This window comes from Piliocolobus tephrosceles, chromosome 14 (genome assembly GCF_002776525.5).
Source record: "Piliocolobus tephrosceles isolate RC106 chromosome 14, ASM277652v3, whole genome shotgun sequence".
In the NCBI taxonomy this organism is placed as follows: Eukaryota; Metazoa; Chordata; class Mammalia; order Primates; family Cercopithecidae; genus Piliocolobus; species Piliocolobus tephrosceles.
In genome coordinates, this window is record NC_045447.1 from 93,417,580 (window position 1) to 93,444,407 (window position 26,828).

Here is a 26,828-nt window from a genome sequence, read left to right on the forward strand (position 1 = left end):
AAAGAAAATCTTGGTCTCAGTATGTGAGTGATAAGCTATAATAAGCAATTCTCTGTGTTACACTCTTTTAAGTTTTAAAATTTTAAATTAATTAACAACTGAGTTTTAGGAAGTATATTAGTCAGGGTTCTCTAGAGGGACAGAACCAATAGGATATATATATGTAAAGGGGAGTTTATTAGAGAGAATTGACTCAAACTATTATAAGGTAAAGTCTCACGACAGGCCATCTGCAAGCTAGGGAAACAGAGAAGCTAGTAGACTGGCTCAGTCTACATCCAAAAGCCTCAAAACCAGGGAAGCCAACAGTGCAATGCTTAGTCTGTGGCTGAAGAACTGAGAGCCCCCAGGTGGCCACTGGTCCAAGTCCCAAAGTCCAAAGGCTGAAAAACTTGGAGTCTGATGTCTAAGGGCAAGAGAGGAAGCAAGCCTCCCGCAGGCCATGGGAAGAAAGAGCTAGACAGAGAAGACACAGCAAGCTGCTTATCCCCTTCTTCAGCCTGCTTTGTTGGCGCCACGATGGCAGCCAATTGGATGGTGTGCACTCAACGTTTAGGGTGGGTCTTCTTCTCCTGGTCCACGGGCTCCATGTCAGTCTCCTCTGGCAACAGCCTCACAGACACACTCAGAAACAATACTTCATCAGCCATCTAGGCATCCCTCAACCCAGTCAAGTTGACACCTAATAGTAAATAACATAAAAATTATAAACTTCTCCCCCAAAAGAAACTAAATGCTGTGTTTGCTATATTGTGATGATGAAAAAATTGAGTTTTGGTAGAAATCTAGTGTTACAGAAGTCCCAGCTAGATTAAAAATGGTGATGATGAGATGATGATGTCGATAGTAGTGGTAGTGATGGTGCTGATTGTGAGGATGATTATAAAGAAGAAGGAAGAGGGAATTAGAATGACAATGTTAAGGATTATATGTACCAACATTTGAGAGCCTATTTAGGTCCTGTTTTAAGTGCCCCACATACCCTTAGCATACTTAATCATTAAAAAATTCCATGAGGTAAGTATTATCATTATGCACATTTTGGAAGTGAAAAATAGTTAGTTCCAGAGAGATCAGGTAAATTGCCAAAGGTCACAGAATGAACAAAAGGTAGAACCAAGCTCCAAACCCAGGTCAATATGTCTCCCTCGCAGTAACGTGTTGAATTGGGAGTTGCCCCTCTCCTTCCTGGCCCACATCAACTATATTCCCTGAATGTTCACAGAACGTAGAAGTTGCATGGAAAATAATTTTAATCCTGTCCACTGTTATACTTCAGATATACAGACATATATGCCTGACATATATAGGGGGACTATGGAAGCAACATTATAGGTGGCAACCAAGAAGCCTGTGTGTTAGAGAAGAGAAAAATTCATAAGTGAGGGCAGCCTTGGTAACTGCTTGAAGGGAGCAAGAGCAGTGGTTCGTGATACAGACGCTACTAGAAGCTACACTAACCTAGAGAAAGTGTTTCTCTGCTCTGGGAAGATGAAAACTAAATTGCAAATCTGAAAGAAAAATAACCAAAGATTCCAGCAACTCTGCTGAGTGGCCTTCTCCCCGTCTCATTGCCACTGAATAGGGGATGTAAGAGGGAGAAGGTACTACCCGGATCACGGTGGGGAAAGCAGTCACGTCAATCATGTTGAAGGTAGAGAAGGTCAGCACAACTGCCTGGGCAGCCAGAGGGGACATCAAGAGCCAGCAGGCATTGGAGCAGTCCAGTACTCAGTCATCAAGAAGGACAAGCTGAGAAAGAGCTGCAGCCGAGGCAGGCAGGGGAGCAGCAAAGCTGGGGTATACATTTCAAACTAGGACACCTTTCTTGGAAACCTGAACTGAGACCCCAAAAAACAGAAGGACTGAGTTTCTCTGTTTAAGGGTGAGAGCTCTTCAGTTCTGAGACCTAGAAGTAAAGCCTTAAGGTGGCCTATTCTAAGGTCTATAGAGTCTAGGCACCCAAGTATGCTTGGGTTAACACTAATTTAATAACAGGCTACTCTATTTTTAATAAATATCTAGATTTGCTTTCTTGTATTGAGTCCATAAGATGCCTACTTTTACTTCATAAGTTTCTGTTATAAAAGATGAGCCAGGAAAAAGCAAACTATGATTCTGTGTGTTTTCCTAACAAACCATTCAACCATCCAAATGTGAAAACTGATGATTTGCTATCTTTCAGATTGCTCTTCCCACACGGTGGTAAAAGCTTGTTTAGACATTCAGACGGATCTGGTGTGCTACCATGACTTCATTCATTCACTCATTCAGCAAATATTTGTTGAGCGTTTACTCTGTGCCAAGTACTTGATATGTGCAAAGCAAAGATTCCCCACCCTCATGAAGTTTGTAGTGTGGTGAGAGAGATCACTTACATAATGCATAATTAATAGGTTAATTATTGGGGATGTTAGAAGATACAAGTGCTATGGAGAAAATAAAAAGTCAAGCAGAGTAAAGAAATAAGAAATGGCAGATAAGGGTTGAAGTATCAAGGTTGAAGTATTAAGTTTTAACATTTCGTAATGGAAACAGTCAGAAATGTTTAATGTGATCCATTCCCAGGCTGTCTCCAAATACTCCACCAACAACTCACTATAAGGTTATCCAGATAAGAACTTCAAATTGGAATTATTTAACTTGAATTATTCAATTCAAGTTATTAAATGTAACTATTTAACATATAGGATGACATAATTGAGTGATACATCATAGAGTTGTATAGCTTTCGAAATGAAAAAGGTCTAATTAGAAAACTGATGACTTCTCATCCCATAGGTAAGAAAATTAGACCCTGAGAATTTAGGTGATTTGACCAAAATCACTGAGTCAGTAAATAGCATTAAAATGTAGTTTTATCAAAGAAGTGTTTTCTGTAAGCACAAATTTCAGTTTTTTTGTAATGAGTTTACTTCTCTATTTCCTGTTTACTTTTTATTCCTAATTCCCACACAATTAGGGAATTTCATTCCCAATTCATCCTGTTTCCCTCTGCCCTGCTCCTTAGTTATTTAGTTGTGTGTGTGTGTGTGTGTGTGTGTGTGTGTGTGTGTGTGTGTGTGGTGTGTGTCCTTTAAGGTGTTTCTTTATGCAGATACAAGAAAATATGAATATATTATTTAATCACTTGTAAATACAAAAGTAACATGTAGATACTGCTTGATACTTTCATTTACTTAGTTGTCTTTTAAAAGAGATTCCTTACCTATTTCCTTAAATTCTGCAGTTCCTATTTTGCAATGAAGGATATAATACTAGCAATGATCTTTTCTCAGTAGAGATTGAGACTGTGGAAGAGAGTTCTTTAATCAAGGTGCAGATAACAGAAAGCCTGACTTACAGAGATTCAAACAAGTAGGCATTTTATTCTTCTCTTACAACAGAATCTCCGAAGTCGGTGGTTGCTGGCATTGAGTCAGCAGGGCAGTTCAGGGATGAATCAGGGACCTGGATCTTGTTTTCTCATGCTACCATTCTTGAAAGTTGGCTTTTATCTTCTTGCTTGCAATTGTAAAAGCCTATTGTACCTTTAGGCATTATCTACATGGATGGAGAGAGGTGATTAAGAGGCCCCCTCCTCAAGCAAGTTCGCATGATTGTTCAGGAAAGAAAGCCCTCTCTGCTAGCCCTCCCATTACACTTCACTGGCAAGAGCTGAGTCACATGCCCACTCTTAGATCAATCACAGGCCAAGAGGAATAAAATTACCTTAGCCATATAAACCAATCAGATATATTGGGATGCCAATTTTTTGTAATGGTTGCATAGTATTCTATTATACAGAAATAACTGGTTCTCTATTGATGGACTTTAGATTGCTTTCAGTCTTACACTATTGCAAGCTATGCTGCAATGACTATTTCTGGAATTATGCTATTTTGCACAATTGCTACTTTATTTGAAAAATAAATATCTAGAAGTACGAATTATTTTAACCAATTTTAAATGGAAACAATGTTCCGAAATCCGTAGTGCAGAACAAAACATGACATGTTTGTGAACGTTATTGTTAGGTTGATTGATCTGATTTAATAATGTTTCATTCATTGATTCAACAATTATTTTTAGATTCACTACTATAGAGAGAGCTCTGTATAATTTCAAGGAATACAACCATAATCTTTGCCTTCAAAGGACATAAAAGTTTGAGAATTTACCAGGCTGAAGTTAATTAATTTAAAACTTTTTCTAATTTAATGTATGTCTTAATATTGATAATGTTCAAATGGAGGCAATTAATAGACCCTTTTCTCCCTAAGGTATATATAATCATTTTTCCAACATGGAAAAGCAATCCTTCAAAATTTTAGACATTTTACTAAAATAACTTATCAGCCTTAGGGTTGCTATTAATATATTAATTTTGTCATTGTTATGGTGACTTCAAATAAGTCTAGTTTGCAGTTTGACACACTGATTCCTCTGGGTTTTTTTCTACACTTTAAGGTTTCACTGTGCTTCCCTGGATATAAGTTTTGTAGACCAGTTCCTGAAAGAGAGGAAACAATAGCCCAACTCTTAAAGAACAAAATATTATTTTCAAGATTGTTTTGCCACATATTTTTAGGAAGGAATTCAGAAGTAAAGGCATTCGTTAAAATTTTTTCAAACATAAGTGGAGGCCACTAAAGACACCTACTCTACGAAATTGACACTTACAGAGCTGACAAATTGCATAAAGGGCCTTTGTGGATATTGATACTAGCTATTCAGACAGAGGAGGCTGTCCACCAAGAATTTATCAAGGGGATCTACAGAAAAACTAATTGCCCAAATCTCGGAATGTTCCTAGCCAGTGTTGTTAGGGAATAAATAACAACAAACAATTAAGACACCAAGTATAAGGAAACAAATATCTTAAGGTTAAAACAGTAACTCATCTAAATTGAGGACCTCCATGAAGAGGGTTTGAGTCAGATCTAGAGCTGTAGTCCAAATTTGAGGTTAATTGCTACTTTTATAGGGCCAGGGAAAGCCCTGGCTTCAGAACAGTGTCGTGATGGCTCTGTGGGGTTTTTAAAATCATTACACTTTATATAGTTTAGATAAGTAAAAAACTGCATTTTCATAAATCTAGATTTTTAAAATGTAATGCATTCTTCCTCTTCCTCTCACTTTTCTTCTTGTCTCCTTCTCTCTTTCCTTCTTACCCTTCCCACATTCTCCTTCTCCCTTTGCCTGTCCTTTCACTCCCTTCCCTAACACTTCAGCCCAAAAGCTATTAGGCAGGACGGAGCAAGACACAGTGGGAAGGAGGACTACTCAGTTTCACATGTTAAAACTCCAGTGAGATGAAGAGAGTTCTGCACTAAGGTATGGTGGTGATGGGTGGCCCAGCATGCAAGGTTGCCAGATTTAGCAAATAAAAATACAGGAAGTCCTGTTAAAATTTGAATTTCAAATAAACAGTGAATAATTTTTAGTACAAGTATATCCCATGCATTATTTGAGACATACTTATTTGAAATTCAAATTTAATTGGATGTCTATCCTTTATCTGCCAACTCTGTGTCTGAGCCCGGTGTGGATGGGAAGGGCGCTCACATGGGAAGGGGCAGAGGGGACAGCAGGTTAGCATGGGGTGCCAGAGCCAAGCAAGATGCCAGGAACATCCCAAAAAGAGAGGGACAATGACCCAAGAGATTGTTTATGCACATGGGAATTGATCAAGTAAGAAAATACATAGAGGAAAATTTTGAAGATGGGAGCACAAATTTGGAGTGGGAGAAAACTAGAATGAGACATGTTACGGGACTGATTGAGCTTAGAGATACCGGTGTGAACGTATGGTTGATAACTTTAAAATGCCATATGTACATATTTGCTTTATATTCATAGAATGTCTCTAGAATGTGCACAAAAGAGTTGTAGTAGTGTTTACCTCTAGGGAGTAGGAGTGAGTGGCTGGGGCACGAGTTGGAAAAATTACTTTTCCTTATTTTCCTTTGCTACTTTTTAAATTTTTTATTTACATTTAATTTATTTTTTAAGTTAAAATTTTTAATTTAAATTGTACTGTGTACATTTTCTGCATTAGAAAATGTATTTTTAAAATATTGATGAATTTAAAAAATACAACTGGCTTTATTTCAAATTAGAAACCTTAGAGATTTTCTAGGCCAAATTCCTGTATCCTTGAGGTCACAGAAACAAATATAGTAGTGAGAAAGGGCTCTGGATTCAAATTCTGATGCTGTCACATGGCAGCAAAGTGCCCTTGCCTCTCCGAATGTGGCTTTCCCCCACTATAGTGCAGAGCGCAGAGCAAGGGCTCTGAAGTCAGCCTGCTTGAGGATGAGTCTTGTTCAGTTTTACCTTGTCCCAATGCATGAGCTTGGGCAAGTCAACTGGCATCTCTAAACTGCAGACTTTATGATTGCATTAGCTTTATTCCATCAAATCTAAGAAGCCCTGGGCTGCTTGAAACGCACAATTATTTTATGTTCTACTAACAACTTTTATAAGTGCTAGAATTTATTGTAAGATGTCAACCACTGTGAAATGCAGGCTGATTTCAGAGACATTAAAATGTAAAAAACATGCATCTTAGAATCAATGTAGTATGATCGCACTGTTTTTGTTTTGTTTTGCAGTTTTCTATAAGTATGGCATATTTTATTTTATTTATTTTTTTTAGCTTAATTCAGGTGTAACTTTTTTATTATTATTATACTTTAAGTTCTAGGGTACATGTGCATAACATGCAGGTTTGTTACATATGTATACTTGTGCCATGTTGGTGTGCTGCACCCATCAACTCGTCAGCACCCATCAATTCATCATTTATATCAGGTATAACTCCCAATGCAATCCCTCCCCCCTCCCCCCTCCCCATGATAGGCCCCGATGTGTGATGTTCCCCTTCCTGAGTCCAAGTGATGTCATTGTTCAGTTCCCACCTATGAGTGAGAACATGCGGTGTTTGGTTTTCTGTTCTTGTGATAGTTTGCTAAGAATGATGGTTTCCAGCTGCATCCATGTCCCTACAAAGGACGCAAACTCATCCTTTTTTATGGCTGCATAATATTCCATGGTGTATATGTGCCACATTTTCTTAATCCAGTCTGTCACAGATGGACATTTGGGTTGATTCCAAGACTTTGCTATTGTGAATAGTGCCGCAATAAACATACGTGTGCATGTGTCTTTATAGCAGCATGATTATAATCCTTTGGGTATATACCCAGTAGTGGGATGGCTGGGTCATATGGTACATCTAGATCTAGATCCTTGAGGAATCGCCATACTGTTTTCCATAATGGCACACTTACTAAAGGGGAAAACATGACAGAAAAAGAGGTTCAATGGTAATCGAGAAGTAAGTTGACAGAAGTGAAGATTATCAGGCTAGCATCCAGTAAACATTATAGATGGGAGAAAAAAGGGAAGTGAAGATATAATGGGAGGTAAATACTTCAATCTTTGCACAATTTAGACCAAGAAAATAAAAACAGTTTGCACGCACTTGTGAACAAACAAAAAATATAAACAAAATAGAATTGGGGTTACCTCCCAGGAAAGGTTGCACTGCTGTCAATAATGTGACCAAGGCAGTGGCTCAAATCCCAGCACTTTGGGAGGCTGAGGCAGGCAGATCACTTGAGCCCAGGAGTTCAAGACCAGCCTGGGAAACAGGGTGAAACCTCGTCTCAAAAAAAAAAAAAAGAAAGAAAGAAATTATCCAGGCGTGGCAGCGCACCTGTAGTCCCACCTACTTGGAGGACTGAGGCAGGAGGAACACTTGGGCCAGGAGGTTGAGGCTACAGTGAGCCGTGATCTTGCCAAAGCACTCTAGCACCGGCAACAGAGTGAGATTCTGTGTCTCTATTAATAATAATACTAATGTGACCAAGAACTGAAACCCACTCCCTACCTTATAATGACATGTTACCAGGAGGCAGCAGATGTATAGTTCTAAGTTGGGCACGGAAGCAGGCAGCCCTGAGGACCAGCCAGTTGAGTCGGGGTATAGACTGCCTCTGGGCTTGCACCTGGGTGAAGTCAAAAGAGATAATAAAAAGGGGATTTGGGGAGGTCTGTAAAATATGTAACCTAAGCATGAATGCCTGAGAACTTTGGGGGAACTCTGGGCCTGTTTAATTCTCCTGTTGACCCCTGATGAGACACTGAAATTTTAAAAAAGAGCAAGACATGATGGTGCGTCTGTGTAGTCCCAGCTACTGGGGAGGCTGAGGTGGGAGGATTGCTTGAGCCCAGGAGTTCCAGATCAGACTGGGCAACATAGCAAGACTCCTTCATTAAAAAAAATGTTTTAGGCCAGGTGTGGTGGCTTACACTTGTAATCCCAGCACTTTGGGAGGCCGAGGCAGGCAGATCACAAGGTCAGGAGATCGGGACCATCCTGGCTAATGTGGTGAAACCCTGTCTCTACTAAAAATACAAAAAATTAGCTGGGCTTGGCGACACGTGCCTGTAATCATAGCTACTCGGGAGGCTGAGGAAGGAGAATTGCTTGAACCCGGGAGGTGGAGGTCGCGGTGAGCCGAGCTTGCACCACTGCACTCCAGCCTGGGTGACAGAGTGAGACTCCATCTCAAAAAACAAAAAGTTTTAATGTAAATAATAATAATAATTAATAATATGGCTGTGTACCTAGATGGCCTTCACTATCCACCAACCAGTCAGCACTCTATACCAGAACTGAGTCCTGGAAGGAGGGAACCACGTACGGGTGGCAGACAGTGGCACTGTTCAGTATCTCCGTTTGGGATGAGGGGCAGTCCTGATTTCCTCAGGGGGGCGGTCAGGGAGGGTGGGGTTGGGGAGTGGAGTGTTGAAGAGGGAGTAGACACTTAACTCATAGAAGCGTTGTAGGAATTAATAACATCACCATGTCTGGTACATGGTAAGTGCTCAGTAAATGCTAGCTATTGTTAAATGAAAAAAAAAAAAAAAAAGCTTTTCATGCCGTAAAATGCTATGCAAATATTTATATTGTGTAATTTTTTAAGCACCATCAAGATTAGATCCTGATTCTTGGGACTTGCGATTCAGACCACTTTGCAACATGCCACACTATGCTTATTTCATGCACTATTACTTTAAATTGAAATCTTTTTCAATAAACTGCATTATATATACTTCTTCATAAACAATATTTTTGTGCATGGGTGCTGTGTATCTTTCAGATATTTCCATAATATATACACACAACGTAACACAGAAACACAGATTTTTCTTTCAAAGAGCAAAGCTTCAGCAGTTTCTCTTGAATTTTATTCTGTCATTTGACTACATTATATTTCTGATGTTCAATTTGTACTGAGTACATTACGGGCTTCTCTAGGGAACAGAAAGAATTTTTTTAAGTAAACATAAAATGCTTTGATAAATCAAAACATGTGAATGAGCTTTCTGTTAAAAATTTTCCAATCTGTTTTGAGACTTGAAATAAAGCTGTCTTTAACATAATAAAACCCGTTAACCTAAAGTCAACAACAAAATAATAATAATAACTCATTTGTTATAGAAGTAATGTATAGGACTTATTTTGAAAGGTTAGTTATATTAAACACAAAGGGAATCTTGCTATACACTAACAGTAAAGAAACTTAAGAGCTGTTAAAGTCTATGCTATCTGACTTAAGCTGACAATAAGTATAGTTTTTGGAATCCATGTGTAACTATTTATATCATAAACTAGCCATTATGTCTCTCATGTTGGAAAGTTAATCCTATTCTAAATATTCTGGAATCTCACCTCAGTGCTAGCTCCATAAGAACAGGGACCTTTGCCTTGCCCATCCCCAGCTGTATTCCCCGCAACTAGAATAATGTCTGCCATAGTAGGGTTCAATAAATCCTAAATGAACAAACAATATACATAGATTTTCGAAGATTTAAGAAATCTCAACAATCAAAATTTCAAATATAGGCCGAGAGCAGTGGCTTACGCTTGTAATCTCAGCACTGTGGGAAGCGCTGGTGCATGGATCACTTGAGCCCAGGAGTTTGAGACTACCTGGGCAACATGGTGAAACCCTGTCTCTACAAAAATAAAAATAAAAATAAAAAAAAAAAAATGAGCCGGGTATGGTGGTACACGCCTGTAGTCCCAGCTACTTGGGGGGCTGAGGCAAGAGAATTGCTTGAGCCCGGGAGGTCAAGACTGCAGTGAACCATGTTTGTGCCACTGCACTCCAGCCTAGGTGACAAAATTAGACCCTATTTTGGAAAAAAAAAAAAAAAAATCCAAAAATAAAAAACAGGTAGTTGGGGAATGATAATTTAAAATACAAAATGGTCCTGTGACCTTGCAAGTTTGATCTAGGTCAAAATGTAGTGGAATAGAGATCTGAAAATCTCAACTCAGCTGACTAACCATGTGTGTTTAGTAAGCCATGAAGCTATGCCATTTAACTTCTCTGAGTTTCAGTTTCTTCCTCCCCTCTAAAATGACTGGAAGTGTAAGGAGGGAAAGATAGCTGTAACTAATGATTCTAAGGGACCTTCTAGTCCCCAAATTCTGTGACACTTGTGAGATATAAAGCCCCACTCCAAGGTATTTTCTATGTATGTTTACACTTTTTTACCTAAGATGAAAACAGAGAAACTAATAGCTAAGTCACCAAAATTGGTAATGTTGTAGAGACTGTAGAGTGGCCTTCAAAACCTGTTCTCCCCTTCTTCCTGTGCACAGAGCTAAGCTACATTTCCCCTGCTCCTGTGCAATGAGGTGTGGCCATGTGGCCATGTTCTAGGGAATAGAGTGTTAGCAAGTGGTATGCACCACTTCCAAACCTGGCTCATAAACCCTCACATGTATGTACTGCCAAACTCTTGCCCTTCCAGTTGTCAGGAATGATGAACTCCACTCCCACCTCAACACAGATAGCCAGAGTGACTTTAGAAGCCATGTCTTGAACATGGTAGACTCACTATCAGTCTGAATTACTGAATAACTTCATGCAGCAGAACACCTACTCCCTTTCTCACCCCCAGAAAATTTGGGATACAATTCTCCATGGGTCTCTCAGGTTTTTTGTATTGTTGTTGTTATTGCTATTTTTTTTGCACACCCTAAGAGCAAAAGTGCTCAATCCCTGCAATTCTTGAACCAAGGCTATTTAAAAAAAGCATTGAATCCCTTTGTTCTGGGCTGTCTTTTCAAGAATGTTTGTATAGTGAACAACCTTGAAAGATAGATAGGGTCTCCCTTGGAAGCAAAGGACAGATTTGTTTACTGTATCATATAATAAAGATGGTATCTCCCTATGGGGCAAAGGGCAGTTATGCTTGCAGCTCATTTAAAAAGTTGTGGGTTCTCTAAGCTCCAGGATCCTTAGCTTTGGCATAATCTCTCTCCATGAGCAACACGCACCAGGGACAATCCATATTGCTTCTGTGGGACTTGGGAGACGTGGGGGAGCTGACATAAACATGAAGTTTATGTTGCTTGCTATGGCATGAGTAATAAAGTCATTTGTCTCTGACCCAAGAATTTCATGTCTTCTGCCAACTTCCATGAAACTATTATGGGCTAATTTGTAGTAGGCTTGCAAGTAGGATAAGATCCCAGACATTCACAGTACATAACACCCACTTACTTTCTCACCCTAGAAAACCCCTGGACTCATATGAACAACACATTAGTCTGGGTCTATTTTTATAACCAGTACAGCAGCAGTCACATTCCTATTAAAAATCAACAAGAAGTTAGAGTAGATTACCTTATATTTGTCAAATAATGAGATGAAATTTAAAAATATGAGTCTGTTAAATGAGATATTCATATTAACTGAATATTTTTCAAAATGTATCAAAGTGTACTGCTGTGGTTTAAATGTGTGTGTGCCTTCAAAACTCACACTGAAACTTAATCTCCAGTGCAATAGTATTAAAAGGTGAGGAATTTAGAAGGTAATTAAGTCACAAGGGTTACATTCTCATGAATGAAATTAGTGCCCTTATAAAAGAGCTTAAGGGATCCTGTTTGATCCTTTTTGCCCTTTTGTCCTTCCATCCTTCTGCCATGTGAGGACACAGCAACAAGTTGCCTCTTGGAAGCAGAGGTCCCTCACAAGACACCAAATCTGCTGGTGCCTTGTTCTTGGACTTTCCAACCTCCAGAACTGTGAGAAATAAATTTCTATGACTTATAAGTGACCCAGTCTAAGGTGTTGTGTTGTAGCAGCCCAAACAGACTAAGATAGGTACACTAGTCCTGTAAAATATCTGGTGAAAATAATGTCCTATGTTCACATGTTTTGCAATACATTCACTGTTTTACATCTCATCCCCCTTCCCTGGAGAGTCACAGTGCACATTAGCTTATTAAAGATTCTGCGAAACCAATAATAAGAAAACTGTTTGCATTATTTAACCAGTAGCATTTCCTGCACTTTTTCAGCATAACCCCTACTGACATTCTATGCAATGATTGTCCGTGGAATACACAGGGGGAAGTGCAGGGTTAGCTCATTTCTAACATCCCTTTATGTATGTATGATCCAAATGTCTGAAAATAAGTAGGAAACACATTTATTAGACAAATATGAGTACACTGATTGCTTCTTAAATTTTAATATGCAAACAGATCACCTGGGAATCTACTTAAAATGCATATTTTGATTTAGAAATCTGTGTAGGGCCTGATATTCTGCATTTCTATAGAGTTCTCAGATGATGTCAATGCTGCTGCTCTACAGACCATTCCTTGAATAGCAATACTCTAGACAATATAGGATCTAAAAAATAATAGTTACATTTGTGATTATTGGTTTAAGACATGTAGCAAACTAATAGATAAGAATATGTTATTACAAGTAAGTTTGTAAAAAGTTTACTTTTTTAGAAATGGGGTCTCTATTGCTGAGGCTGGAGTGCAGTGGAACAATCATAACTCACTTCAGGCTTCAACTCTTGGGCTCAAACAATCTTCCCACCTCAGCCTCCAAGTAACTGAAACTATAGGCACACATCACCATTCCTGGCTAATATCTTAAATTGTTTGTAGAGATGCGGTCTCACTACCCAAGCTTGTCTTGAACTCCTGAGCACAAGTGATCCTCCTACCTCAGCTTTCCAAAGTGCTGAGTTTACAAGTATGAGCTACCACATCCAGCCACAAATAAGTTTTAATTATATATTTAAAGAAATGTGGTCCCAATTTGTTGCTTCATTTTAGACAACTTGGGGGTGATTTCAGAATTTCTCAGAAATTCAGAATATGTTTACTTAGTAGAAAATTTGTTTATTCCTGATAAATTCAGGAATATGTTTACTTAGTAGAAAAATGTATGAGAATCAGTTTGGGATTCTGCACCATTGTGAAGCCTCTTCCCAACTTAGAAGTTTGCACAGAGACAGGGTCTTCCACAAAGACACAAATAGCTTGTGAGTCAACCCAGCAGAGGGAATTAACCTGGCCATATTTTTACCTATGTGCTTGATATGGTTTGGCTGTGTCCCCACCCAAATCTCATCTTGAATTGTAGCTCCCATAATCCCCACGTGTCATAGGAAGGACCCAGTGGGAAGTAATTGAATCATGGGGGTGGGTTTTTCCCCCCTGCTGTTCTCATGATAGCCAATAAATCTCACAAGATCTGATGGTTTTATAAAGGGCAGTTCCCCTGTACACACTCTCTTGCTTGCTGCCATGTAAGACATGTCTTCTGCTCTTTTGCCTCACATGATTGTAAGGCCTCCCCAGCCATGTGAAACTGTGAGTCCATTAAACCTCTTTTTCTTTATAAATCACCCAGGCTCAAGTATGTCTTTATTAGCAGCGTGAAAACAGACTAATATAGTGCTCTATACTAAAAATTACTAAAACTTATTCTCACCAAAAAATGCTTTTTTTCTTTTGTTTTCTCTCAGTTCACAGTTGACCTTTTTTGGCCTATGTTTCAGAAATCATTTTCCCCACTTTACACTTATAATTCTGTAGTAGAATTGTTTCAACAAAATCTAAAGGCACATGAGATCAGGTAGAAAGGTTATAAGGAAATCCACTTCCAGGAGCATAAAAACATAATATCAACGAAGTTACTTCCAACAGTAGTAAAAAGAGAGAAAGTTTGGCATGCACTAATTAAACAGTATGATATGTGTGAATTTGTTTCCAATTATGAGATCTGAATCCAATAATGAATTCTTTGAACCTGTTTCCAAAGAAACATATTTGGCTCTCTATAAAATTTCATAACAATCCCTAAATAAAAATAATGTACAAACTTCATGATACATGAGAAGAAAAATGTCAAAGGTACACTATATGCACTCAATGGAATAATAAAAAACATTAAATAAAAAATAAAAGAAAATGTATCTTTCCTATAAGTATACAAAAAAAATAAAAATAAAAGAACTTTAGTGTGTGGGGTCATAAAATCATGAGTAAATTTCCCTTTCACATAGATTTATGTTAATACTGCATTTCTGCTATTGGTGCATGTTATTTAAAATAAGTAGAAAAACAGTTACTAATTATGGCAGTAGGACTTAGAAAAATACCTTTTTTGTTTCATTGGTGTTTTTTAATGTGTTGGAGTGGAAGAAATGTTTATCAGAATTTTCTGTCAATTTTCTGTCTGTAGTGTATAAGACCAAGCTATATGTAGGGAATAGATAAGAAACCCAGCAGAAAACAGCACACCCAAAGTAAACTGCGGAGGGGAGTTTAATAGACTCTTTACAAATGTGTGGGCAAGGATTTAGGGAAAGCAGCAAGGAATTGGGCAATTCCGGGAATGGGGGCGGTGCAGGGCTCACAACCAGGGAGTTATTGTCACTCTTGGGATCAAAGGGAAAAGAATGGAGCAGTCAATGGAAGCTGGGTTGCATTCCTTAATGGAAAGGCTACCTTAGGAAGGGAAGCAACTGACGGACAGCATGCCGACAGCATGAGCCTAAGGAGTAGATATCCCAACCTCACAGTACTGATGCATTCTAATCATAAATCCCAATGAAGCCAAAGAACAAAGTAGCTGGTTGCTGCCAGTCAGCCCTCCAGGGGCAGAGATAGAGAAAAGAGGCATGTGGCTATGGAGAGACATGTGGACAATAAGCAGAACAAGGGGTTCTGTGCAGGAAGGGGATCTGTGCGTTTAACATGGGTTCACACAGGGCTCATGCTAAGGGCTTCAGGCTAATGCTAATGAAGAAAAATGTGACTAAAAGCACTTCTGAAAACCTGGAGCACTGCATAAACATGTTTATTTCTCCTTATGTGCAAGAGTGCCCATGCTGTGTTTGCTTAACTGAAATAAAATGTTCCAAGACATCCGGCACATTCCTTTGCATTAACAACAAGAGCTAATGGATCTTAAAACAAGAAGAATCTTATCAGACCTGTCTTTAAAAATCTCTCCTAAAGAATGGAAGAAAAATTTTGCAATCTACTCATATGACAAAAGTCTAATATCCAGAATCTACAAGGAGCTTAGACAAATTTACAAGAAAAAACAAACAACCCCATCAAAAAGCAGGCGAAGAATATGAACAGATACTTCTCAAAAGAAGACATTTATATGGCCGACAAACATGTGAAAAAAAGCTTATCATCACTGGTCATTAGAGAAATGCAAATCAAAACCACAGTGAAATTCCATCTCATACCAGTTAGAATGGAGATTATTAAAAAGTCAGGAAACAACAGATGCTGGCAAAGCTGTGGGGAAATAGGAATGCTTTTACACTGTTGGTAGGAGTGGAAATTAGCTCAATCATTGTAGAACATAATGTGGCAATTCCTCAAGGATCTAGAACCAGAAATACCATTTGACCCAGCAATCCCATTACTGGATATATACCCAAAGGATTCTAAATCATTCTACTATAAAGACACATGCACACGTATGTTTACTGCAGCACTATTTACAATAGCAAAGACTTGGAACCAACCCAAATGCCCACCAATGATAGACTGGATAAAGAAAATATGGCACATATACACTGTGGAATACTATGCAGCCATAAAAAGAGATGAGTTCATGTCCTTTGCAAGGACATAGATGAAGCTGGAAGCCGTCATTCTCAGCAAACTAACACAGGAACAGAAAACCAAACACTGCATGTTCTCACTCATAAGTGGGAGTTGAACAATGAGAACACATGGACACAAAGAGAAGAACATCATGCACGGGGACCTGTTGGGGGATGGGGGGCAAGGGGAGGGAGAGCATTAGGACAAATACCTAATGCATGACAGGTTGATAGGTGCAGCAAACCACCATGGCACATGTATACCTATGTAACAAACCTGCATTTTCTGCACATGTATCCTAGAACCTAAGTAAAGTTCTTATTTTACTTAAAGTTAAAAAAAAGAAAAACTCTCCTGATCACATTTTCTTGTAGCAGATTTTATATATCATATATATAATTAATAAATCATCCTATGCTCTCATGGAGACTTTCTTGACTTCTAAATTTCTCAAAAAATGATTTTTTTTCTAAAGTATAAATTATTGATGATAGTGTTAGTGGTGGTGATGATGATGATGACAGCTATCACTTATCAAATGCTTACTATATGTGCTAAAGTACCTAGGACGTAGGTACTATTGTTGTAGGTACTATTTTACACACAGGTAAAAAACTAAGGTTAAAGGAAGTCCATTAACTTCTTCAAGTCATATCACCAGAAATGACTGGGGTTTTTGGAGGCTGTCGGACTACAGAGCCCTCAATTTTAAGCAGTCTATTGCCTTTCCAAAAACAGTATATCTTTTATTTTAACATTGAGAAAGTTGATTGATGATCTTTAAAACTTTTCCTTCCTAGCTAATTAAATGATATACAAAACTGCCAAAGATGGAGAAAGAACAAGAGAAAAGACCACAGAGAGAGCATGAACTGAGGGAAGATGGAGGATTTGGAAAGTTCTAAGCTGATTAGTTGTTGGACCTTGCCATTCACAAATGTTCTATGTGACTTTCCATCTGAACTGACAGCTATCCTTCCTTTTCTTAAATGAGTGTCGTGAACACTTGGGAGCTAAGTTGGATCATTTTGTCGAATCTGTATTAAAGTTCTACATATGAAGCTCTAATAGTTTTGTATGCCAGAGGCCTTACATTTATCCCATGTCAGTTTTGTTCAATGAAATTCTAAGAAGTATGATGGAACTGTGCATCTGACCACATAGCATCTGTCAGTGTGAAACTGCTATACTAACATGTCAAGCTGATTTTTGTAAAACATACCAATCAACTAAACCTGGGGGTTATCTATATTACTTAACATCAATGCTTAAAACATTAAAAAAAATTATAAAGGAATAAATAATAATTCTTACTCAACTTTGGAATATCAAAAGATAAATAGCCAATTATAGATTACTGAGGCTTGATGCTTCTCCACCTCTACACTGCTGGGCCTACTTTTCTATTTATCAGATGATAGTCCATACTATGTAGAAACGAAACCCTTCAATAAGTTTTTCAATGACTTGTTAACACCTTTGACAAAAAGGTTGGTGACAAAAGTAAAATGTTTATATAAAATGACAGATTGAGTTTACCAGTGGGATTCAATTATTCATGATATCTATTAACATGAATGCTGAGAAGTTGCTATAAATTTCCTAAAACTTGGACTGCCCCATAGCTTAACCCATATTTATCAGAAGACATGAAAAAGAATTCACTGGCTGCTCACTGGTCTATTTGTCTAGTGGCCATGGGCCAGTCTGTGCTGGTTCAGATGTGAGAATCGTAGGCTAATGAAGACAATCCTGTTATATTCCTTGTCTTTGCCACATGTTAGAAGAGACTTTACTGGGCAAGGCCTGGATTCCCAAAATAGCTTTCTGTAGGGGTCATCTGTTGTTTTTGCCTTTTTGATGATTATTTTCTTCTTTTCCAGGTTATGATACTTCAAATTTACTTTGGGAAGTTAGCCCCAGCCAGAACATGTGGTTTGAGATGGATCTTGTGATCCATGCTTAGGCTACCTAAGCCCTGAATTTCCTTAGCTATATTGCTTTTTTAGAGGTGGGTACATGAGCCAGTCCTGCCCTACCATCAAAACTCCATCTCTTTGGGCATACTGATAGGTTTAGAAATAGGCAGAAGCCCAAGTTAATTCAAGCATAGTTAATTCTGAATCCTGGGAAGGTGCACTAATAAAATTGTCTTTTCTGCTAGGATGACTAGTGCTCACAGTGAAATAATCTTAGAGATTTAGAGCACCCACACAGAGTTCAAGAAGGAAGCCCATGAATGCAAGACAGAGAAAGTAAATGATTCCTGATAACATCGTTTGAGACCCTGGATCAAACCCTGCCTGAAGATAAGAGTACTGAACTTTTAAGTCATAGCAGCCAGATCCTCCTTCGGTTTGCTTAAATGAGTTTGAATTGAGTTTTCTGTCACATGCAGTAAGAGAGTTCTAAATAATATATTTCTGAACTACAGTTAGTCTCACTAGAAAAATCTCCCTATTGATCTCCCTTTTGATCTAGCACTGTCCTGTTAAAGAACATTTAGCAATAAATCTTCAGTGCTTAGCTTGACAGGCACAATCTGGCCTCTCCCTTAACTTGGCTGGCTCAGGCATGTGGCTTAGCAGTATGAGGCCAGTTGGAAGGGAGAAAAAATAGGACTTGGATGGGAAGTGGTCAGGGTGCTGTGGCCTCCTTGGAAGAGGGCATTTGTGGTGTCTGGGAATAGTGCCCCGTGGTCATTTCTAAAATCAGGAGTAAAATAAATATGGAAGATTGGAGACATAGAACAAATATTTCAGAGACATAATTCTGGGAAATCTGGGTCATCAAAAGGAGTCAGGATCCTGCAGTTCAAGGAAGAGGTAAGTTTCCCTTGGTCCTTCGGTGCTTGAACCTGGGTGGAGGCAGGCAGGCAGCCAGCCATGTGGTTGGGCCACCACAGCTCACTCTGGAGAGCAACGCATACGAAGCCCCACCTGCAGGGGGAATTCAGGCCACAGCCAAATGCACTAACCCTGTTGATATTTACTCAAGAAGTCAGATGGTCCTGAGCCTGCTCCTATGAGCCTTTGATAGCTTCTGTTGGAGAAGACAGAGGTAGGAAACCAAGGTAGCTGCCAACAGGTGCAACCCACCTTCCAGCTCCATGCATTGGTTTGGAGACCAGCCTAGACTTGGGCTTAAGTCCCAGATCCACCACCAGCTATTTGTAAAACCTTAAGCAAGTTTTTAAATTACCTGTGCCTCAGTGTTTTCATCCACAAAATAGTTATTTTTTCAGAAAGTAATGATGATGATTAATTGAGAAATGTGTGTAAAATGCTTAGCACAGAGTAGATACTCAGTAAATGCTATTTCTCAGGACACCCCTACACTGTAGCTTACCCGAACATCCCATTTTCTATGCATAGCTGCTTCTCCCATTGTTATACATTTGTTTTCTCCCCTTATGTTCCCCTACTGAAATTCTACCCACTCATTAAGATTTAATTCAAAAGTCACCACTTTCCTGAAGCTTTCCTCCCAACTAGATGGAATCTTTTCTTCAGCTCTAGTTCTTCGTAACGGACAGAAACCGCATATATGGCAGTAGTTCTTAATCTTGGCTGCACATTTGAACCATTTGAAAATCTATTAAAAATATTGATGTCTAAGCCCCAATCCCAGAAGTTTTGATTTAATTGGTCTGGGGTGAGGCTCAAGCATAAATTTGTTTAAAAAGCTCCCCAGGTGATTTCACTGTGCAGCCAAGATTTAGAACCACTGATGGTTGTATGAGTATGTTCTTAAATAATGTTTATCAATGAATTGAAGCTAAGGTATTAATGGCTTAAAGTTTTAATAGACTACCTTTAGAATACTTGTGTTTTTGTTAAAAACAGTGCAATGCTATGCTCCAAGAATACAAAAGTAAACAAGATTTTTTTTTATGTCTAGCCCAAAGGAATGAATCACAATTTAACTAGGGAGATGCATATAGAGTTGTGAGCATATAATATCATATATGAGTTGTACCCTAGAAATGTGTCAAAAATATTTTAGGAGCACAAGAGGAAAAGTCCGCTAATTTAGAGGTGGCAGAAAAGGGAGAGAAAAAAACTTCAAAACGTGGATGAGCTGAGTGTTGAAAGGTGACAACAGATTTGCAAGGTCTGAGTCAGAAGGCTTTTCAGACCATATATGGAGGTGTCAAAATGTGTGGCTCCTTCCTATTCATATACCTTCCTAACCCAAATGATCAATTGCTATAGAGAGAATTGCAAACACATTGAGAGGAAGTTTTGAAGCAGGAGGTCTATTTCCCGAATTACACCTATATCAGAATTTTCAGACCAAATATGGAGATGTCAAAATGTGTGGCTCCTTCCTATTCGTACACCTTCCTAACGCAAATGATTAATTGCTATAGAGAGAATTGCAAACACGTTGAGAGGAAGTTTTGAAACAGAAGGTCTATTTCCCAGATTACACCTGTATCAGACTACTTTGGTTACAATGAACCAGCTCCCAGCTTCAGTTATTATTTTTTTAAGAGAGAAAGAGTTGCCTTTCAAAACCAGCTCATAGAAAGGATGGGTGTGACAGGGTTCAGGGATAACTGTACCAGGAACAGAATGCCCCCAAGGTTCTATTCTCCTCCTGTCCAGGGACTGCTTCTCTTTGGATGTCAATTTCATCGCCACAGGCTTGTTTTGCCTGTGCTTCTGTGGCTGATATCAGTCCTTGGATTTATATATTCTCACCTGTCCCACCTATAGAAGCATTTTGAATGGCTTGAATTAGGATTTGTCAACTCCTAGACCAAGCATTAAAGCAACATATGGGGTACTCTGATTAACCTAGTTTTGATTCAAGTGCCTATTTCTGGCAATCACCATGGCCAAGGAAGCAGAGTCTACGGGAAGTTGTCAGCTTCCATTCAAGTAAGTCTTGTAGTTAAAATAAGCCTTTCTTAGAGTAGACAAGCTGAGTGCTGCTTGGAAAAGAGTGTTGGGCTGATCTTAGAGATAAATCTCCACCACTGTCCATTTCATGGCCACCTGGCTCTCTCAGTACTCTCTTCTTAACATTTAAATAATTTCCCACATGCCTCTGTGGGTGATTGCAGCAACTTCCATTAAGAGGTGGACTCTATTTCCCTCTTTCCTTGAATCTGTGGCCAATAAAATGAGACAGAAGTGGAAGGGGGCTAGTTCTGAGCCTAGACTTCAAGGAGCCCTATGTAATTCTACTCTTTTAAAGCCCTGCCACCAACAATAGAACAGGCCCAGGCTAATCTGATGAAGGGAAGACCCTCTATGCAGAGCCAGACTGTTTTAGGTGAGTCCATTCTAGACCAGCCAACCATTAGCCAAACCACCAGCTGAGTCACAGATGCATGAGTAAGCCAAGATCAGCCAAGCCTAGCCAAGACTAGAAGAACTACCCAACCAAGCCACAGACTCATGAGCTAAACAAATGGTTGTTGTTTTAGGCTACTAAATTTTGTGGCTGCATGTTAGCAGAATTTTTGTGGAAATAGATAACCAGTATAGCCACCAGTTTACAAAATGCAATAATCCTACATATAACCACAGATATAAGCAGCCCACCCAAATGCCAATTGCTTAATGTTCAGTATCATGGGGTTATGTCTCTTCCGTTCCATTAGGTACAAATGCGACTACTCTGACACTAATATTTAATGATGGCAGAAAATCAGGATGACACCAATGAAAACATCCCACTTAGACATGGGGAAAACAAGAGCTACATGAGGGGGCAAATGCTACCTGGCATTGATCCATGTTATTGATCCTTGCCCCCAAGGGCTCTGATTTCCTTTGGGAGTCACCACTAGGCACTCTGTGCATGGCCTTGGTAGGAAGATTATTCCAGCTTCACAGAAAAAAAACACAAAAATTATCCTGCTGGAAAAGAATAATAAGATAAATGATAGTTTTAGTGGGTTTCACTGGCATCTATGTGTTGAATTGTTGCCCTGGCAATATATTGAGTTCTTCAAGTGGCCAAGCTCAGCTTCTGCCAGCTGGGTGATTCTCCTCCTCATTTTTTTTTTTTTTTTTTCTGCAACAACCCCAAGGGAAGGGAAAGAGGCTTTGGAAAGTTTGGAAAATTTATCCATCCAGTTCATCTACAATTGGTGCAGGAAATCCCAAAGGTCTAAGGATTTCCTTGGGGCTTAAGCAATCACTGACTCTGGTATTCAGGTTTGGGATTTCCTCTGCAACATCACAGCCACCGAGTCACCAGCACCAGGAATGTGGTCTGGCCTGATATTTGAACTAAACATCATCCTCACTTTTTTCTCCTAGCTTGTATCTGCTTAGGAGTTTAAAGAATCAGATCTCTGCCTCTGTCTTGTGGTTAGGAGGATGGATAGAGAAGGAAGGCAAAACGAACCTTTCTTTAAACCCCAGGTTAATGCTTGGGAGGGCTTGGAGATCCGACTTCCTAATTTGCCCACATTTTCCCAGTATTCCACTTCAGCTTGAGCTGAAAAATGGACCTTTAAAATTTGCCAGCACATGAATACCAGACATTCAGCAATATGAGACTGCTCCTGAAGGACAGAAATTGATTTGCTTAACAAAGCTATTTCTCTCCCCTGCCAGTCTGCGTTCAGCAAGGTCAAAGTGTGGCTTCCTCTTGCAGCACCATACTGAATGCCCTAAGAGGAAGTCCCTACGTTTCACTATCATGATATTTTTCTACCACGTTCTTTAAAACTTCAGCCTTGATGGACATGTGGTTTGAACTCCAAGAAACCATAGACGACAGTTTAACCAATAGTGTCAAATCTGCCAGGATTTGAGCCATAAACTTAGAAGATTGTTTCCAGAAGAAGGGTGCTCTACCCAGAACGTCAACATTCTCAACAAACAAAACAAATCCCTAACAACTACTACTTTGTATTAAACACTGCTCTGGAATTGCCAGCTCTGATTGATTGGTAGGGGCTGCGTACAGTGCTGTATTGAGAGGGATTCTGAGGCCGTCTGGATTCTGTGGGAAAGAATGCCGTGATTAATTAGTTATGTCTGCCAAGGTCAAGAGATAGGAGAGTAATGAGATATATGTCATGTTTTGCCACCCTTATTTTATACCGATTAAGCTTAAGATCACGTCTGTTACATGGATTTTTCTTTTAAAAATAAGAATTTCATAATTTGATAAGCATTTGAGATAAAACTTGGGAAGAGTCTAATATGAAAACTAATCACCTTAACTTCTCAGTAGAATACCTTCACTTTTCAGAAGACTAGTTCACTTGTTTATATAAATAAACATTGTCCACAGAAGATTTTGCTTGTACTCCAAAAGTTACAAGACATCCCCAGTTGAAACTGTTGCATACTTAAGTTACACATCTTTTTCCTCTTAAATAAAAAGTCAGGCAATAACTGAACACTTTATATCCTATGAAAATGATCCTGAGTATTTGAGGCTCAGATATAATACTTGCTTTGCCTGCATCTCAGTCCTGTGAAGACCAAATGCACTTTGAAAATGTTAAAATACTGTACAAAAGTTATTTTTATTGCTTTCCACCTTGAAAACTCTAGTACTCTATGTAAATAATTTTTGCCGTCATGGACTTTTAAAAAAATTACTTGGTTCCTTATCATTGATCCTTCTTCCTTTAGGGGAATGATCTCCCAATGTCCCTTGAGGTTGCTCCAATCTCCTTTGGGGTTGCCTTCAACTGTGAGTGTGCCTATGGTAGACGCACCTGACAGTGGTAACTTGACTTGAGCATCCCCTGAGAAGGACCTTGTATGGGAGAAGCACCTGAAATGTGTGTTCAGAGTCCCAGGCTAAGGAATCTGGGAGTAGTCAGCCTAGAGATCCATTCTTTATCTGTGAGGAACATCTGAGCCCTGTCCTATAGAATGCAGGCCATACAAGGGATTAAGGCCTTTTGTTTCGGTTTAAATAAAGGTTGCCAAGTGGAGGTTGGAAGAGGAGAGGGTGTTAAGTGAAAATGCTGTATAAACTGCATGCCTTTTGCAAGTGGTTGTGGTTCTCCTATCCAGCCCATCACCACTGGACTCTCCCATGCATGTAAGCCCCCCAGTAAAACCCCATGTCTTGTTTGCTGGCTCTGGGTCTCTTCTTTGACCTCTTGAACCTGGTAACATCCCTTTGGAGTCTACAACTGTTTGGCACAACACTGTGGCCTTGGCATAATGGTGGTCTCATCATCCCCACCCATAAAAAAATAGGGCAACAGTGGAGGCATCGTTTTCCTTTTCTGAAAAGGAAAGTTTCCATTCATTTTCTGAAATCACTAGTGTCTAGACATGTGAGAAAGCTCAGCAGAATCTGATGCTGTCTCCAAAGATACTGGCTCTTGAATATGGGCAAAAGTCAGCAGCAGCAGCAGCAGCAGCAGCACGTGTGGTCACAGCCTTGCTTGAAGGTTGCAGTGGTGGTGGTGTTCTGATTCTAACCTGACCATTCCTGGGAGTGAGTATGCTGTGCTTCCTGGTGCCTGGCCTCCTTGTCTTCCATCTGTTTCTCAAACCACATTTTTTCAGTCTCACAGTGAAACTCTTCATATCCAGTATCTTCTGTGAATCCCCCCTTCCTTCTTGTATTTATATTTTAATGTATTGATTGCTTAAACCAGCAGTGATTTCTGTTACAATCAGAAGCCTTCAGGAATGCAATCACAGATAGGAGTAATAACATGAACTCTGTGTCTGTATTGTGTACACTGGGCCTGAAACGCAGTGGGTGCTCAATAAGTAATTGCTGAATAAATGCAAGTGTGGACTATAACTGGCCTCTGGTCTCTGTGCTCTAATTAGCCACATGGGGACCCCAGTGCAGGTCCAGACAATGTGTCTGAGTTTAAGGCAGGTAAGGCCAGGCCAGCTGAGTCTGTCCTCTGATGAGAGAGGTAAAGTCTCTCCCAGAAACCATCACCCAGAAAACTTTCACTTATTCCTCTTTGATGACCTGAAGCTCCTGTGAAGCTTGGGAAATCACTTATCTTGCCTGGGGCTGGCTCCTCTCTTGCCACAAATAGATATGAGATTCCATAAGTAAGGAAGATATGGATAAATAGATATTGGGTAGACAACTAATTATATCTGAGAGAAGAATGAATTAATAAAAATTAGACAATAAGTCTGGCCCTCTGAGCATCAGAGACTATTATGACTTGGATATGGTTTGTCTCCACCAAAACTCGTGTTTAAGTTTGATCCCCAAAGTAGTGGTTTTGGGAGGTGGCACCTGCTAAGAGGTGTATGGGTTGGGGTGGATCCGTCATAACAGGCTTGGTGCTATTCTTGCTGTAGCACGTGAGTTCTCACTCTTGGTAGACTGGATTAGTTCTCAAGAGAGAGGATTGTTGTAAAACTGGGATGCCCCTCAGGTATCCCCCTCTTCCCATGTGTCTACTTCCCCTTTGACCTTCTCTGCCACATTGTGACATAGCATGAAAGACCTCGTCGGAAGCCAGGGCCATGCCCTTGAACTATTCAGCCAGCAAAACCATGAACGACATGACTCCTTTTCTTCATAGATAACCGTCTTAGGTATTCCTTTATAGCAACACAAAACAGACTAAGACAGAGACCATGGGACTCTGGACCACCAAGGAAACAGGAGAACTTCCTAATTAGCATAAGTCCAGGCCCCCACACTCCACTCTCTCTCCCCCGGGCCAAACATAGATGTCCCTCCAGAAGACCTGTTAAGTCTGAGAATGGGGGCTTATTTTCATACAAAGACATGTAAGCTCTGATTGGAGAGGAGGACTTATTTATTCAGAGGAATCAGAATTACTGTAGCTGACCAAGGTTTAGTAAGCCTGGAGGTTTCTACCTGAAGGCAGGAGTAGCCCTAAACTGCCTAGAATGAAACGCTCAAGTCTGTGATGTATTTTCAGTGATGCAGCTCTTGCAGCCAAGGGTTCTGTGTGCTGCCGACAATCCTGCTGAATCCTTCTCTGACTGCCTTACAAGGGCTGCTGCGTACTAACCTGGCCCCGGCCTGCCCCTTCAGGATATAACATCCCACAAGACCCCACTAAGCCAGCAACGACCCTTGCCACTCTAAACTTTCTCCAAGCTCTCTGCTTCTGACCACAAGAACTAAACACTCCCATACTCTGCTCCACGAAGGCTCCAAACATTGGGACCGAGTCATAGCTAATTGGTTTTTTACAAGCCTAAAATTATCCAGACAGTTAAATATTGATGTTCATTTCTGGGTAGCTATAAACACAAAAGGGGTGAAAGAGCATGTTTTACGGCTTCCTCTCATTCAGTCTTTACATAATAATGGTCTTTAGTCAATAAGCCCAGCTTTATAAAGAGGGGATTCATTTGAATTAAAAGAGATGTTCCAATGTGCTTTATGTCATTATGACACAATGGTCCATCCACTTGGCGACATCTACTCTGTTTACCTAGCACACTCCTACTACACAAGTAATCATCCTCATAATGACAGTATCCTTTAGTTCCAATTAAACACCATTAATATTACAACACAGATCATAGAATCACAATTTGCTAATTTATGCATAATTTGTCTGTCTCTCATAGACATAGATAGTTGGTCTATCTCTCATGGACATTTATGTTAAAGGTAACTTATATTTATGTATGTTCTCATATTATCATTCTAGATTCTAGACTTCTCGAGGGCAGTGTCTTCATTACTTCATTACTTGAGGGCAGTATCTTCATTACACATTCACTTACGTTACCAATCAGATATTGATAGAAACTACAGTTCCTTTCATTTTTCTATTAGTTGATAAACACTTGACTGGGCAGCAAGAAAAAAAGAAACAACTAAATTTATTTCAACACCCCAGGAAATTTCATCTTCTTCATTAATTTTGGCAGTTTTTCTACCTAACACTCAGCCTATCTTGAAAGAAATGCACAGT

At 39.5% G+C, this 26,828-nt stretch overlaps 1 long non-coding RNA gene across 1 annotated transcript in view; it reads right to left on the reverse strand.

Moving 5' to 3' along the window:
- The window catches only part of LOC111543266, a 56,497-nt gene that overhangs the window by 15,240 nt on the left and 14,429 nt on the right, over positions 1-26,828 (reverse strand). Inside the window, exon 2 of the long non-coding RNA XR_004228443.1 lies at positions 7,877-7,994. This is a non-coding gene — a long non-coding RNA (uncharacterized LOC111543266). The remainder of the gene's footprint in view (positions 1-7,876; positions 7,995-26,828) is intronic.